The sequence below is a fragment of the Aythya ferina genome (genome assembly GCF_964211825.1).
Source record: "Aythya ferina genome assembly, chromosome: 4".
NCBI classification, from domain to species: Eukaryota; Metazoa; Chordata; class Aves; order Anseriformes; family Anatidae; genus Aythya; species Aythya ferina.
In genome coordinates this window covers 42903205-42918843 of record NC_140300.1, presented here as the reverse complement: position 1 = coordinate 42918843, position 15639 = coordinate 42903205, and the positions used below count along the sequence as shown (strand labels likewise).

At 37.9% G+C, this 15639-nt stretch overlaps 1 long non-coding RNA gene across 1 annotated transcript; it reads left to right on the top strand.

Moving 5' to 3' along the window:
- The first annotated feature begins 1410 nt into the window (after nucleotides 1-1410).
- Nucleotides 1411-15308, top strand: LOC311435643. The gene is made up of 3 exons (XR_014692300.1): nucleotides 1411-1539; nucleotides 12548-12597; nucleotides 14480-15308. It is a non-coding gene; the product is annotated as an uncharacterized lncRNA (long non-coding RNA).
- Nucleotides 15309-15639: the final 331 nt, after the last annotated feature.

Below are 15639 nucleotides of genomic sequence, written 5' to 3'. Positions count from 1 at the left end.
AGCAGAGCACTTCTTTTATTATCTGATTATTAACGTTGCATCATTGCATACAGCAAGCAAGTGTACCCAATTCGTCACTCGTTTTCATGAGTGTAGTGATACCATGTCATTGGTTGAACCACTTCATTCTTATCTTTCAATCAGTTTTTGCTACAGAGTTGAAAAAAAAAAATCTGTTTTCATAGCTTCTTTCATTGCTTGTAACAATTTCTTGTAACTATTATTCCTCCTTGACATGTCTTTTTGACCTAACTTATGATATGAATAGGTTTTTGTGGACTTCTTGTTAGGTATTAGGAATAAAGGCATAACAGAATTATTATGTCCCCTCTGGAATTTTTTGAATGCACTTTCTGCTAGCTCTTCAGGTCAGGAATAGCTTTTTTCTCTGTAGAACAAGAAGTCTTGATCTTGAAAACTTTAGTTTTATAGACAGCAAGAGTTATGAGGCTAGCGTTAAGAGTAAGGTAAAAATTGTGTTCAGATACCTAGTACCTGATAATGTATGCCAGCTTCTGAACCTGGATGTGGCTTGACACAAGTAGGACGTGCCTGGCTGTGCAGAAGTTAGATCTGCTGGGATGGGAGACAAGGCACTGTCTCCTGGATTGATCCCAATACGAGAGATTAGATGCTTGGCAATTTAACACAACCTTGACCGTAAAAAGGGCATCCTTCCAGCCCCTTGTGGGGAAATAGCAGGGAAATGGCTGCAAAACCTAAAGAAAGACACAGTAAATATTTTATAGGGACTGGAAAACAATCCAGTTTACCTCTGGGTAAGGAAACAAGATTTCCATACTGAAAAACTAATCTCTACCTCTTGTCCTTGCCTTTGACAGAAAGGTTGAATGTATGGCTTATGGCTGTGCAAACAGCCTCTCTGAGAAGTAATAATCACAGCACCTATATTCTTCTGTCATGGCTTTCCTCTTTGCAAGTTGAGATTTCCCTTACACCATCTTCAAACGTGGCCCCTTTCCCCCTTCTGTGCCTCAGCAACAAGCTGAAATTCACCTCTTTTATAGCAGAGGAAGAAAGACAAGCAGCCTTGGAGGAGAGGGGTTCAGTAGGTATCAAAACAAGAAGAACGGGTGGATGAAGGAAAGGATGAGGAAGAAAATAATTTCCAACTGTAGTTAATTTTCTGAAGGAGAAAGAGGAATTGTGTGCAGCTAGAGATGGAAAATAAATATATCAACAAGCATGTTGAGAGAGAGCAGTTACAACTTTACCTTTTATCTTTTCTCTCTGATGAATTGTCCTTTTGTCCCACTCTATATTTAGCAGGTGCAATGTGGCAAGTGCTGGAAGGGGAGCTGTTAGTTATCAAGTAAGCCCAGAACATGCCTCAGCCTTGGTGCAGGCATGTGACCAAGTACCTGGAAGCATAGCACACAGATCCCTTCCCACTTATTCCTGTCTACTCTTAGAGGAGAGAAAGTTCACATTTTTTTGCTTCAACAGTAAGGGAGCTTCCACAGTTATAAATATTTTTGTACCTGCTTCTAGTAATCATTGAGGAATATGTTTTCTCATGTAAGTGCACCCAGCTTGCTCTTCTTTTTATTGGGGACTGCTGAAAACTGATACTGGTATCTTCTTTTCGAATCTGTACTTTAATCAATTTTTAACCTCATCTTGTCAATAGGTAATATTTGTCTTTTTACAGGATCAATAGTGTTTGTCTAATCTACAGGTAGTCTGGTAAGACAAAGACATACAAATATATGGAGAAACAATGATAAGGGCAGTAATTTCATTTTTTGCAAGGATAGGCAAGACGGAAGAGATGAAGAGTCTGGCCAAAAATTGTATAGAGTGTATGAGTGATACTGAAAATACTCCTTGCATACCTAATTATTATTACCAAATTGTAACAAGAAAAATGTTTATTTTACCATGGCTAGTGGAAGCCTTGTCAGAAAACATTATTTCTAGAGACTACTGCATCATTTAGCATAGGAAATTGGTTCAAATACATTGCAGTTATTTATCAGACCAAACATTCCAGGAAATAGTTAGTACGTAGGCAAATACTCACTGATTTGCAGAACAGAGTCACTTCCCAATTGTGTCCCACTTGGGAAATAATATCAGTTAGCTCAAATAATTTTGTGTTTCTTTTGAGGGAAAAAGTAAACAATTGAAAGCAAAACTGATCAATGACTTGTATTTAGAGACATTCGTTTGGAATCTGTTTTAGATGAAAGGTAAATGTGGATAGCAAGTGTAGTAAGGTTGTCAACTTTGAAAAGCAGATGCTAATGGTAAGCCATTGATGGCTTCTGTTTACTATATGGACATCAGTACATGATATTTTTCTTTATTTCTTTGTTGTTCTTTCTTCATTTTCTCTTTCTTTCTTCTTCTACTTAAGATATGTGCTTTAATACAATTTTCAGTTGAAACAAGTTGTTTCTTTTAAACCCAAGACTGCATTTTGTAGTAAATAAAGCAATGAGATTTTGCTTTGATATAGTAAATGAGTTGATAGTGTGCAAGAAAAGCAAAATGCTTTTCTGAGAACTGGAACATAAAATTCATATGAGCTCATGATGGATAGACCTCTACTCTCAGGAGATGCTCTGTGCTTTACTGGGAACTCATGACAACTTTCTTAAGGGTTGGCCAAACGCCCAGTAGGAAAACCAGCATTTTAACTATTACGTGTTGTATTCGTTTGCAAGCCATCAAAATATTTAATTTTAAATTTAAGTTAAGGGAATATCTGCAGCAAATAAACCTGCAGGTGGAGACTTCATATTTCATTATTATCTTACATAACCCTAGGACAAATCATGTTCAGCTATTTTTTTTCCTCACCATTGTTGTAATTAGAGCTGCTTTGAAAAGAAAAAGTGGAGGAATGTTTTGTCATAATATAGTTGTCAGAATATAGTTGTCAGAAAATCCAGAAAATCCTGGAAGTTACCACTAAAAATTAGCCATGTCTTTCTATAAGACAGTTATTAAAAAGATAAAGTCAGTCTTTCTTAAGTCCACTTCCTTTTATGAGGTCAGCACCAGCTTGCAAATCATGATTTGGTGCCCAAATCAGTAAAACTTACAGCTCTAATGGGTTGCTTCAATGACCCTTCAGTAATCTGGTCTTCGTTGCTCCAGAAGACTGAAAACCCTTTGCTCATTCAGAGGCAGCCCTCCATGCACCATTCTGCAAGCTCATGTAACTTCTTCAGGCTTGGGTCTGCCACATCAGAGTCCCTATTCTTTGACAGCATCTTGTTCTGGCCACACTCCAGCTCCCTTTCTGGCTGGCTTTCACAATGGCCGCTGTTGAGAGCATGCCATCTACCTGCCAGCCATCCTTCTAGATACTCTTTCTGTCCTTGCTGTCTCTTTCTTTCCTCAATTTTTCTTTCAACCCTTCCCTTAATCTTCCTTTAGCTAAACCTCATTTTATAATTGCAAAAGAAAAGATAAGATTGGTCCTGTTATCCTTTACTGTGCATATGTTTGTAGTTAAGCCTGGAAAAGATAAATTTCTAAAGTGACACTGTAGCAAATGCAAAACTGTTGTGTTCAGTAGATTATTATCACTCGTTTAATCTTTGATGGCTTTTTTATTATTAAAGCTGTCTGTGCCTCTGATTTATCAGCATGTTTTTGATGCAACTAAATCGGGTTTTTTCTTCTTCTCTCCAAAATATACTTTCTACTACAGTATAATGCAAAGCAAGGTGGGTAAGAAACTTGGCATGAGCATTAGTATACTTGTGTTTGTAAGATGTTCTTGCTGTTCAGGTTGGATATCAGAAGCCTCAATCTCAAGGCAGAATTTAAGCATGTCCCTCTCTTAAACAGCATAAAAAACACATTTATGGACATACAACTTTGAAACTTGTCACTGAAGCATCTTATTTTAAAACAATAAGCTCTTTATCTTTGGCAAGTGAAGAAGAAAAGAAAGAAGAGATGACAGAAGCATTTGCATTGGGCAGAGCTGCCCTGGAAGGTGGAACAGACTTTCCTGTAACACAGTTCCCCCAAATACCATTCACATTGTTTTGCTTCCACATCATTCCCAACTCACTTTGCACTGTTATCTGGATCTAAATATAATCTTGATCATTAAATTCCCCTGATTTTTTTGAAATAATGGGGAAATTTTGGCAGGAACCCCTCTTGGCAATAAAACAGCAGTAGCAGTACCATACAGTCAGTTTTGTATCTACTGGGCTATGCAGAAAGGCATGATCACCTGTTATGACAATTTTCAGAAGCATCGTTTACATTTTTTTTTCATTTAAACACTGTCAAAATCTGGGCATTGCAACTACGTTATTGTTCACGTAGCTATCTATACCTCATGAAAATATTCAGTGATGCCGTTCCTTGACATCCTTCGGAAATGCAGTGGGAAAAGGCAAGCGATTTGCTGTTTACTGTTTTCCTCCCTTGATGCAGAAATGGAGTCTGGCTGCCAATACTGAGGCCTGGGCACATCTGCTAAAAGATAGCAATCATTTTTCAGAAGGAAAAGTTTCCCCAGGATCCAGGACTCCTCCTTGGTTCTGGTGTTCATAAGGAGTTTGTTTGTGTTCTGGTACATTTCACATTGCAGGGTGCTTCAGGTTAATGGGAACTAATTCCATGTTGAAAAAGAATATATCTTTTAGAAAACCATCTGTATCTGATTAAAAAAAAAATAAATAAATTTATTCTGACATGTTTCTATCTCCAGTGTTTACGACGCAACCAATCAAACAACACATGCTTTATTTCTGGCTTGAAATTGTCAAGGTTTGAGTCCTAGTCCTAGTAACTCCTTATAGCTTTGTGAGTTTGAAATACTTGCTGTTATATTTCTATTTCCTGGCCAGTACTCAGAGGATGGACTAAGTCGCCCCTTTAGCTGGTTTTGTTTAGGCTAGAGGTTACCCTCCTAGAAGTCCTGTTTGTTCTTCTGATCATAATTTATTCCCTTTCCCCTTTTCAAAGCTGTCTTCATGTTATTAGGACCCTTCTTAGAGTGCAGGCATCAGAACTGCATGTACTATTCTGTTAGCATGATACCTCTGCCAAATACTGGGCTATAATAGTTGCCTGTTGATGCTCTGTATTTACTTAGATATCCACTGATTGCATTTGCCTTTTTTGGTCCCACCATTAACCAGGCACTTTGTGACTAGCTTATTATCCACTAAAACTTTCTAGCCTTAACCAGCATTACAGTTTTCCCAGAAAACATTTTATTTTGTATATTTATGCTTTTTTTTTTCTTAGGTTTATGACAACATAAAAAGACTGAAGGACTTTAAGACATAAAGGACTTCAAAAGAACAAGAACAACAAAACAGACAAACAGACAAACAAACAAACAAACAAACACATGCTGCTTTCTGCTACCAAAATTACCAAGCAGTCCTGAGAACTCAGAATCAGCGAACTGTCCTCTTTACCAATCCTCCTATGTTCAGCAAGCTGAAAAATGGTTTTATGTATCCACCCTGATTAGCAATAGGTTTGATAGATTAATAGTACAGCATCAGGTAATGGCTTTATGATTCTGTGTGTGCTGTGGAGCACAGAAAAGCAGTGTTCCTCATCTGTATGCAGGTTGTCGCCACATCCTTACCCCAGGGCAGGAACCATTTCTTCCTGCACATTACTTAGTATAATTCTGGTGTGGCTGCTGGGGGCTCTGCAATACGCCCAGGGCCAGTTCCTATGGTGATGCAGAAACAGGACTGCACAACGAACTTTAAAGCACTCTGGCCACATGGTTATATACAGCCTAGGCGAGTCCCTGGCAAAGCACCCATTCAGTTAGGATTCACTTCTGTTTTGACAGCAACCTCTAGTTATTTTGAACCATTTAAATGTGTACCAGGTTGGTTTTATGTTGTTCTGTTTTTGAAACAAACATGGCTACATTCACACCATGCTTAATTTGTGGTGTTGCTCCCCAAAGAGCCTGAAGCTGGTTTCTCTCCAAAAAGCCAGTATCCGGCTCTCCTAGGTCTATGCACAATCTCTGATTCACTCCGGTTATTGGGCAGCACTCAATAGCAAAGACTTTGTAGGTAAAAGAATGTGCACAGCTCCGAGTCTGAGCAGGAGCTTTTTCTGCTTGCATTAAATTGTAAATATATATATATATATATATATATATATAAAAATCAGGCATATGAATTTACAGATTTCTTCCTAACCACTTTTGTAGATCATAACTGTGCTCTTATGCCCCTGATCTGGCCAGAACAAAGAAATTGAAAGTTAGCTGGGACATTAAGAAAGTCTCCCTCATTCACCTGCAAAAGATATTTGTTTCAGAATGGTCTGCAGAACATTTACTCCATGTGCTACCACTTACCCCAGCATCATTCTTAGTGTTTTCACTTGTTTCTTGTAGTCTGTTTTAAAAAAGCACTGTTGTCTTTAAAGCAAATGAGTTAACTGGACTGCTGAGGATCTCAGTGTTTTTCCATGATTGTATCAAATCTTCCCTTGCCTTTTTTTTTTTTTTCTTTTTCTTTTTTTTTTTTTTTTTTCTTTTTCTTTTATAAGCAGACTGTCTTCCCCTCCTCCTTCCTGTCTCTTGGCAGGACTTGATGTGTGAACTGTGATACTTGTCACTATATGACTAAAATTCCCTGAACAACGACACAAAAACAGCAGTGAACTCAACAAAGGAAAACAAGACCTTATCTGTATGGCAGAAACAACAAGGACTTCACACTTTGTGTTTCTGTTGTTTGCTCTTTATCTGTTGTACAAACTCTTTTTTTTTTTTTTTACAAGACACCGAGGTATTTTTGTTTGCTTAAAATATTATCCAACAAGAACTCAATCTCACCTCCATACTTCCACTGCAGTTATAGAGCTTTTAAATTAGAGCAAGAGCAGAATAGGCTCCCTAAAACTGACTTTCAGCTACTGAAATTAATGGTGAGGTAGGACAACCCTCATCGAGCAAAGTTCAGGTTTTGCAAAATGTATGGTTTTTATGTTTTTATGCTTAATTATGTATAAGGAAAACACAATGGAGAAAGGGTAGTGGCACCTACTCCAACTACTGAATTCATTCAAGAGCATATTGTTCAAGCGTAGCTGTGTGTCCTGAAAGGCAGTCAGGGTATCCTGTCAGCTAGTTTGGGAATGTTCTGATAAACACTCCAACTCAGAGATGTTGAATAGATTTATCAACTTCATTTTCAGGATTTAGCCATCACAGATTATTTCTGTACACACCAAATATTTGCAAAAGCTTAGTTAAGAGGAGGTAATGGCAACTATGGCTGTTAAATAACACTGATTAGGTATTGCTGATATTGTTATTATGAATGTTGATGATGATTGCTATTGCTATTGATTATAGGAGACTGAAAAACTGGGAGAGTATTCTTGGAGAACTTGGAAACCAACATATTGACAAGTAACAGCTGGTGTGAAACTAAAATGAAAGGGCCATTTGTTTTTAGCTATCACTATATACTATTGATTTCACATATTTTTAAATATTCATCCCTATTTAAATTTGATATTTAACTCATCTACTCTTTTAAAAGTCCTGAGTGGAAAAGTAGGCTTCACATTTCTGATGGCTTTGGAGAGAGAACAGAAAGAGCAAAGCTGCCCCCAAATACATTCTCCCTTAGAGAAGTTTTGCTTGTACAAAACTACCTTTTTCTTTCCTTCCCAGCTGTGCCCTTTTCTGTATCTACATCTATCAAAATATTTCAGAAACAAACTAAGACTGTAAAAAAGCAGTTCTTGAACTCTGAGTTTTCCAAGTTGATTTTCCAAGCTGCTAAGTAGAACCCTTATTTGTCAGTCACTCTACACACAACTTTCCTCTTTTTCTGACATAAGGGTCTCTTGCCTTTTTTTCCCCCAACAGACTTATCAATATACAGCTTGTTGTACAGATGCTGTGCAGGCACAAAATAAGAGAAGGTTTAACAGGAAAAGTAACCAATGATTATTTTGCTAACACTTCTGTCCATGTGACATATACATCCAAGTTACTCATGTGCACATTTCTAAAATACGTTCCCAGGATACTGCAGGAAAAAATACACAGTTTACTTCTGTTTTATCAGTGAGTTTGTTTTACTTTTGTTTGTTTGGTTGTAGTTTCTGGGAGTCATATGATAACTAGTCATTTTACTTTTTTTTCCTCTGTTAGTGTTTATGTCTCTGATCTACTTAAAACTCTATCCTGTTGCAAAATTTACATGTATTATCTGTTTCTGAATAATAGGGTATCCCTCAAAGAAAAGAGACTTTTGAAGATAAAATTATGTATGTGCATGTGTGCTGATTTTCCTAGCCATATTTCAAGCAACTGCAATTATCTGAGTCATTTCCATGTGTTTTTCTGGTTATTGTTCTTTGACGTGCAATAAATTTCTGTGAAAATGGGAATATATCAATATTTGTACAAAACCTAAGCAAAGTTATTCTTTACTAAGGAAAAGAGTGCATTTATTTTAAGGGTTTTTAAAATATGAACTCTAGCTGTTACTTGGCTCTGTGATACATTTTAAATTCTTCCCTTCAAGGTTTTAAAGTATTTTTATTTAAGATGAAATGACTATTCAGACTGAAATGATTAAAATATTGCAATGTTTCAAAATAAGTGTTGGCCCTAACAGAATATTTCTGGAGTGAAGTAACAGTGCTGCAAGAGCTTCAGCGAAAGACAAAATCATACCCAAGGAGTCGTTGATTCACATAGCCAATTGAATTGAAGCCAAACTATTTACCTTTACCGTTGTCACTTCTCTGTTCTTCATCTTACCCAAATTACTTGTGCTAATCTCATTTTCACTATCTTCCTAAGGAATAATGCATTTAATTTTTTATGCCAGGCTGTTCTAGATTGAAATGCCTCAGATCTTTTCCATAACTTCTGAGGAGTATCACAGTTATACATGCTACACTGAGATAAAAATGGACACAACTGTTTGAGTAGAAACAAAGGCTCAACTAGTGTGAAGGACCATTCTGAATCCTCTGCTAGAAATAAAACACATCATGTTTATTGTGGTTATACTGAGCCTCAAATACCTCCAGATTTAAATTTCCCCTGACATGATTACTGGCCGCAGCTGACTCTCTTTATTAGTCCCAGCTAGAATGTTTTCACTTCTGATGGTGGCCTGTCATTCTTGGATGCAATACATGTGAATCTCTGTCTCTGCTGCTTTGTTCAGTGACTGGTCCCACGGTTACAGTCCTGGTCAAAGCATTTTTGCTGAATTAGGCTATTCTTTTAGTACAGCTGCGTCCTGTTTGTTGCCTGGGCTGATTTCAATCTCAGGCTCATTTTTTGGCCGTATTTTCATTTTCACCTTTTTGCTAGGATTGACCAAAACCAAGGGACTGAGACTACGTCTCAAATCAATTTGAGTGTAGCAGAGTTTCTCCCTGAGGGCTACTGCTCTGCGTTCAACTAGCAACAAGAAAGCTGCTCCTAGATTTCCTCCCATCCATCTCACAAGCACAACTGTGGACCATTTGCCCATTGTGCACAGCAATCATGGAAAGAAAGGTTGTCCTTTTAATACTCTTGTACATACAGAGCTGGGGCTCCAGATGTTTCCTGCTTTCTGTTTCTGTTCTCTTCTCCCATGTTATAAAACATTTATGGCAGGCATTTGGGAGAAAAGAAAGTGGTGCAATAATGGAAAAAAAAAATCCAACAAAAAACCACCAACAGTGCATGACTAAATCCCACTTCTGCACACACAGCTTAAACAACAACATGTCCCCATGTTTTTCATGGAGCTGCTGAAGTTCAGCTGGCAAAAGCAGAGCCCAGGCAAACCTGAAGCAATGGCGTAGAAGAAAATGTTTTTCACAACTTGATTATTCTGTATTTTCTTCCCCTGTTCATGACAGATAATTTCAGACCATTCTCTGGACACTAATTTTTAATTTTTTGTGGTTCTTGAAGTTAAATGTCTTCAATGGTGCTTTATGCTGGTTACATCTGTGATGAGCCAGAGCATGGCTCTTAATTCAGTGAAACAGATCTAGAAACAGTGATCCACACATAACCCCCAGGTTTAGCTAGCACAGCAGGAATTTGTGCTGAACATTTATTTGTATGTGAACAAATGTATCAGTAAGTGACCATATACATTTGAAATGCTGCGTAGCTTTATGACCACCAGCAGTGTCCTGTTTATTTAGGACAAGAAAAGAGAAGGTGGTTTTAAAAATCTGAAATGGAAATACCTACATTCATTTCAGTTGTTGAAATTCAGTTGTTCAGTAACTGATACTGTTGTTCCAGACTTTTTCATTAAAGACAGCAAGCTATATTGTCATAGGTATACACCGATCATCTAATCTTCCTTTTCTGTGATTCTGAATGAGGTAATTTAGCATTTCTTAGCTGGGATTTTATTGGTTTATTTGTTCAGTACCAGCTGTGATGGTACATGGCATTGTTTTAGAAAAGTCAGAAACATGATATGGTGCTCAAACAGTATGAGTAGCTCTGTTGACACACTAAAAGGTGTAAGTATTAGGTCTCAAGAAACTTTATAGCTGGATAACAACTGGCTTTCAAAAGTTTCACATTTGTTTTTCTGCACCAAGTGTGTATGGGAGAAGCCTACAAGGTCAAGAGAAAATAAGCAAAAGTCAAAGACAGACTAGAAAGACAAATAGTAACATCTGGTAAATGACTTCCTTCTACATTTGTGGAGCTCTCACTCACTGCAGTGAATGTGAAATGTTTTTCTTGGCAGGATTTTAGGATTAAAGTCCATCAGTCTGGGAATAAAGTTCATACAGGTTTATAACATTACTAATGCACAGTAACAAATTACAAATGTAGTTGCATTTAGAACCTGTATATAGTAGAAAATCAACAAACAACAATGCTAAATGGTTAGAAAATAAGTTTTATTCTATCATTTTTGTAGCTTTTGAGAGGCATTCTGAATATTTCTATTGCTTTATATTAGTATATGAATATAGCATATGCACATACTATGTGTCCCTCTGTCAATTGACTAGCATCTAAACCTATCTTTGTACTAATTAAAGACTTGCATTCTCAGTCAGAGAAACAAAAGAGCAAGGTAGATAAACACTGCTAGCAATACAGGCTGAGGATCTCAAACAAATTTTTATGTATCCCTGATGGCACAGAACCCCCCAAAGGGGGGAAATCTGCTAAGAAAGGTAAGGAAAAGATGCAGAGGTGATCTGGTTCAGTGAATTTCCGTGATGGCTACCAGCTGATCCCACACTGCCACCCTTTCTGAGAGAACCTTCAGGGAGAGATGGTCATGCAGACAGAGCTTGCGTTCTGTGGGCAGATGTCAGTTTTCCTTCTGCAGAGAAAAGAAAGAGTATAGACTGTAAAATTTTTAATAGTGTGGGTACAGCAAACAAACAAACAACTTGCCACTTTCTTCTCTCCCCAGCTTCTTTTTTTTTTTTTTTCTCAAACAGGGGTTGCAAAGGTTTATTGTAGAAGCACTTCAGTGAGTTCATGTAATCATTTAAAGTTTTATTCTCTAGTACTTAATGTTCCTCTAGTATTTTGCATTGCTTGGACTTTGTTCAATGCTATATAGTTTAACTAGAACTACAGAAGTAATAGCCTTTGAGATCGGGACATTTGGACCAAATTGAAACAGAAACGTCTGATTCATGGACTAAAGTCAGTACTATAGTTTAGTCCCAAATGCACCATGGAAACTTCTTTGTAGCTTTTACCACTATTTTAGCTATGATATTAAATGATGCCTCTAAGGCTAGGAAAATTAAGATTTCTTCATGCCTGCAGGAAACAGGAAGAAGGTTGAAAGAAAGAAGGGAGATATTCATGTGCAGCTCTTTCTGTAGAATCGTGCATAGATACATTTCTGTTTGCATTCATTGTCAGAAGTCTTGTTCAGTGCTTAGAGATTGTTTCTCAGTTGGCTTTCATGCCAATATACCAGGTTGGTTGCTTTGACTTGAACATAATCTCACCAGATTTACAGCTGTGTTTTGAAAGTAGACCCTGGTCATTTGCATTTATATTTCTAATGAAGTCTGTTTATTGTCTGATAAAAGCAGGAGAAGCCAGTCTGCTTAAAACTCAGGGTGAATTGTTCAGCTGTCCCTGTAATGCAGGACAGTTGTATTTTCCTATCATCTTTGATTAATGTGCTCTTCACCGCTACATGACTTCTCTATAGATTTGACCAGCCACATGTCAGCAAGTGTAGGAGCCAATTTCTTGCTCTTTGTAAGTCAGGCCAAGGGAAGGGCTTGGGAGCAGAAAACCATAATGGCCCATGAAAGTCTGAGAGCAATTATTCTAGCTAAGCAAACACAATAAATAGCAGGAAGCAAGGGTTACTTACGGAACAGATGTCTACTAAGAAACCTACTGTTATTTTATTTAAGACTTCTTAAAAATATGAATAGAAAATGAACAAGATGAAAGTCTTAAGAATAAGGACGGTTTAAAAATCACTTAGACAGAAGAAAAATATTTATTTGAAAGATGCAAGCTCATTGTTTTGTATCTGCTTTTTAAATAACTTGGTATCTTTTTATCTCTTTTAAGGTGATAATGTTATGAAAATGATTGGGAAATCAGAAAGGGGACATTTCAAGGTGAGTCAAGTTTAATTTATCTTTAAAGGTTATCTTTAATAACATTTTAAGATGTAGAATAAGGTATATTATTTAGAGTCTGGATTCAGGCCAGTGCAGTGCTATCTCAGCCCCCGGGTAGCTCAAGGGGAAATTTCACCTTAAGTAGGAAAGAACTCTCTGCATAGTAGAAAGCTGCCCACAGCTACCCCACTTCAGGGAATATAGAATATTAACTTCCTGGATACTCTTATCCTTTCCCACAATGCTACCATCTTTTTCTCTTTGGGGATGCTGGAGGGGATGATTCCTCCCTGATGCTGCAAAGGAAAAAGCATCCCCTCCATTTGTGCAACTGCTTGGTCCCTGAGTGGACTTTGGGTGGATTGTTCTTGGTATCCACCTGTCACAGTCTGGCTCTGCATCTGGCATTAGCTGTAAACAATGTAAGCTTCAGAGGCTGTATGTGAAACTGAAGCCCAGGCTTGTGTAACAAAGAGGAAAACTACACAAATTTTGCTGTGAAAGTTACGTCCTTTATTTCTCCTGTCTGATTTATTTGGTATATAATGTGTATTAATTTGATGAACCATGTTAGGATGAATGTTGCCAGCAGGTCAAGGGAGGTGATGCTTTCCCTCAACTCAGCATTGGTCAGGCCACACCTGGAGTGCTGGGTCCACTTCTGGGCTCCCCGGTATGAGAGAAACATGGACATACTGGAGAGTCCAGTGAAGGGCCACCAGGATGACAGAGGGATGGGAGCATCTCTCATGAGGAAAGGCTGAGAGAGCTGGGACTGTTCATCTAGGAAACGAGAAGGCTCTCCATAAACGTGTACAAATATGTGAAGGGAAGGTGACAAAGACAACAGAGACAGTCTCTTTTCAGTGGTGCCCAGTGGCAAGACAAAAAGCAATGGGCACAAACTGAAACACAGGAAGTTCTGTCTAAACATCAGGAAACACTTTTGTTTTTCTGTTTGTTTGTTTTGTTTTGTTTTGTTTTGTTTTGTTTTTTCCTCCTGTGAGTGTGACTGAGCACTGGCAGAGGTTGCCCAGAGAGGCTGCATTCTCCATCCTTGGAGATCTTCAAAAGCTGCCTGGATGCTGTTCTGGGCAACATGCTTTTGGTGACCCTCATGGAGGTTGGACAAGACAATCTCAGACGTACCTTCCAACCTCAACTGTTCTGTAATTCTGTGTTTAAAGCACATGCATTAGATAGCATGTTTCCAAGCTCTGTGGAGATCAGTGCTTCTTAGAAATCTGTGTGGAGCCATACTGCACAGTCCCTGGAAGAGGCAAGACACTCTCCCTTGGAAATCAAAAGATCTGTCATGTTACCACTTGTCTGCACTAGACAAATTTAATTCATATTAATAAAGACTCAGCTCTGAATTTGACAAAAATTTCCACCAACCAGTCAATTATAGTCTGAAATAAATACTTCGAAGTATTAGAATGTCTTAGCCCAGCTATTAGATATATCTGGATGCACTGGACCGTTGTTTGAATGTTCACTGTACATAACTGTGATTGTGACATATGAACACCGTCTGCCCAGATTATTAAAGAAAATAAAAAAGAAAGCCATCTGTTAATTACGCTTGCAGGTCACTTCCAGCTTATGCAGTTCTTGGAGATAAACACTGTGAAGTATGGCATGGTGCCTCTTGCATTTTAAATTCATTCCAGAAGGCATACTGGTGTTTACGACATCGTAGTTACATAGAAGGGAAAAGAGGGAAATCATGCCCTTAGGTGAAAAAAGCTGACCAAGAAAAATCTTGTGTGTGAGCAATTGAAATGGCCATATAAATAAACAAGTAAATAATTATTAACAATGATCTAGGGCTTCAGAAAAGCTCTATTGTTTTCTAAATCAAAGCTCTTTTTTTCAGGTACAGCATATGAATGGACAGGTCATGAGCTCTGGTAAGATTTTTGTTATGCTTTGACTGTGGGGATTTCTCTCTGATAATTGCATTGTGGAGCCTATCATGGGTGATTTGATTTGCAGGGAGAGTGAAAGGAATGTTTGAAATTGTTCTTTGGTGGCCTACTGCATTCTGCATCCACCTGTGCTAGATGAAATTATGCTGCTCTGGTGACAGTGACTGCTGTGGTTTTTATATGTGAGGTATTTCCTGTGAGCTTCTGGAAACTAGTGGACTAGATCCTCAGAAATCATGCACAATTAGAGTTACATTAAGTTGGTCATGAGGATATTCTTTTACCTGTGTTTACAGCTATGAAGGGTTAATAGTTGCATTTATTTTTTTTAGTTTAAATAGTGTTTCAGGAAAATTTGTACTTCAAGGCCTGTGTGTAGTTAGCTGCAAGGGAAATCAGCCTACGTATATCTGTCTGCCCTTCTTTGGAGACTGGCTGTACAGTTTACCAAAGAATACACCTAAAAAACTAATTGCACAAATAATCCCATAGAGTTATCTGTGACATTGCTGCTTTTCCAGAGAAATAGCATGTGGATGTCTTACAATTGTCCAAGATTCAGAAAAGACAACATCTGGTTTGAAAAATGTTGAATAAAAAAATACACTGGATCTGAATCTTTACACTCTCTACCCGTAATGTTTGCAGCTCTTGGAAACACAATTAGGGAATGTTTCCTTGCTCTCCGCTTCATTTGCACAGGCATGCAGAGGTGGGACAGAGTCTTGCTTGTTAGTTCCTTTGTTGTTGGCAGTCAAAAAAAAAAAAAAAAAAAAAAAAGAAATTAACGTTGCAGCCTGCTTTTCCCCTTTCTTTAAAAAAGTTTGCTTAAAAGACTAAGACTAAGATCAAGAGCTTTGCAGATGTATCAAGAATTAATGACCCTAGTGTAAGTCACACATCCCATGCCAAACAATCTACATCCCATCTGAGGTGACGTGTATGGAGACAAACTCTGACAGTGAGTATGTCATGGGAATAGCAACTGTATGTTCTGACACCAGGAACAAGTATTGGGAATGACTTCTTACAGGGAAAACAAAAGAAGATTAAGGATTCAGAAAAAGACCAGTGACCAAGGTGTCCGTAGAAATGAAAGCTGACTCGT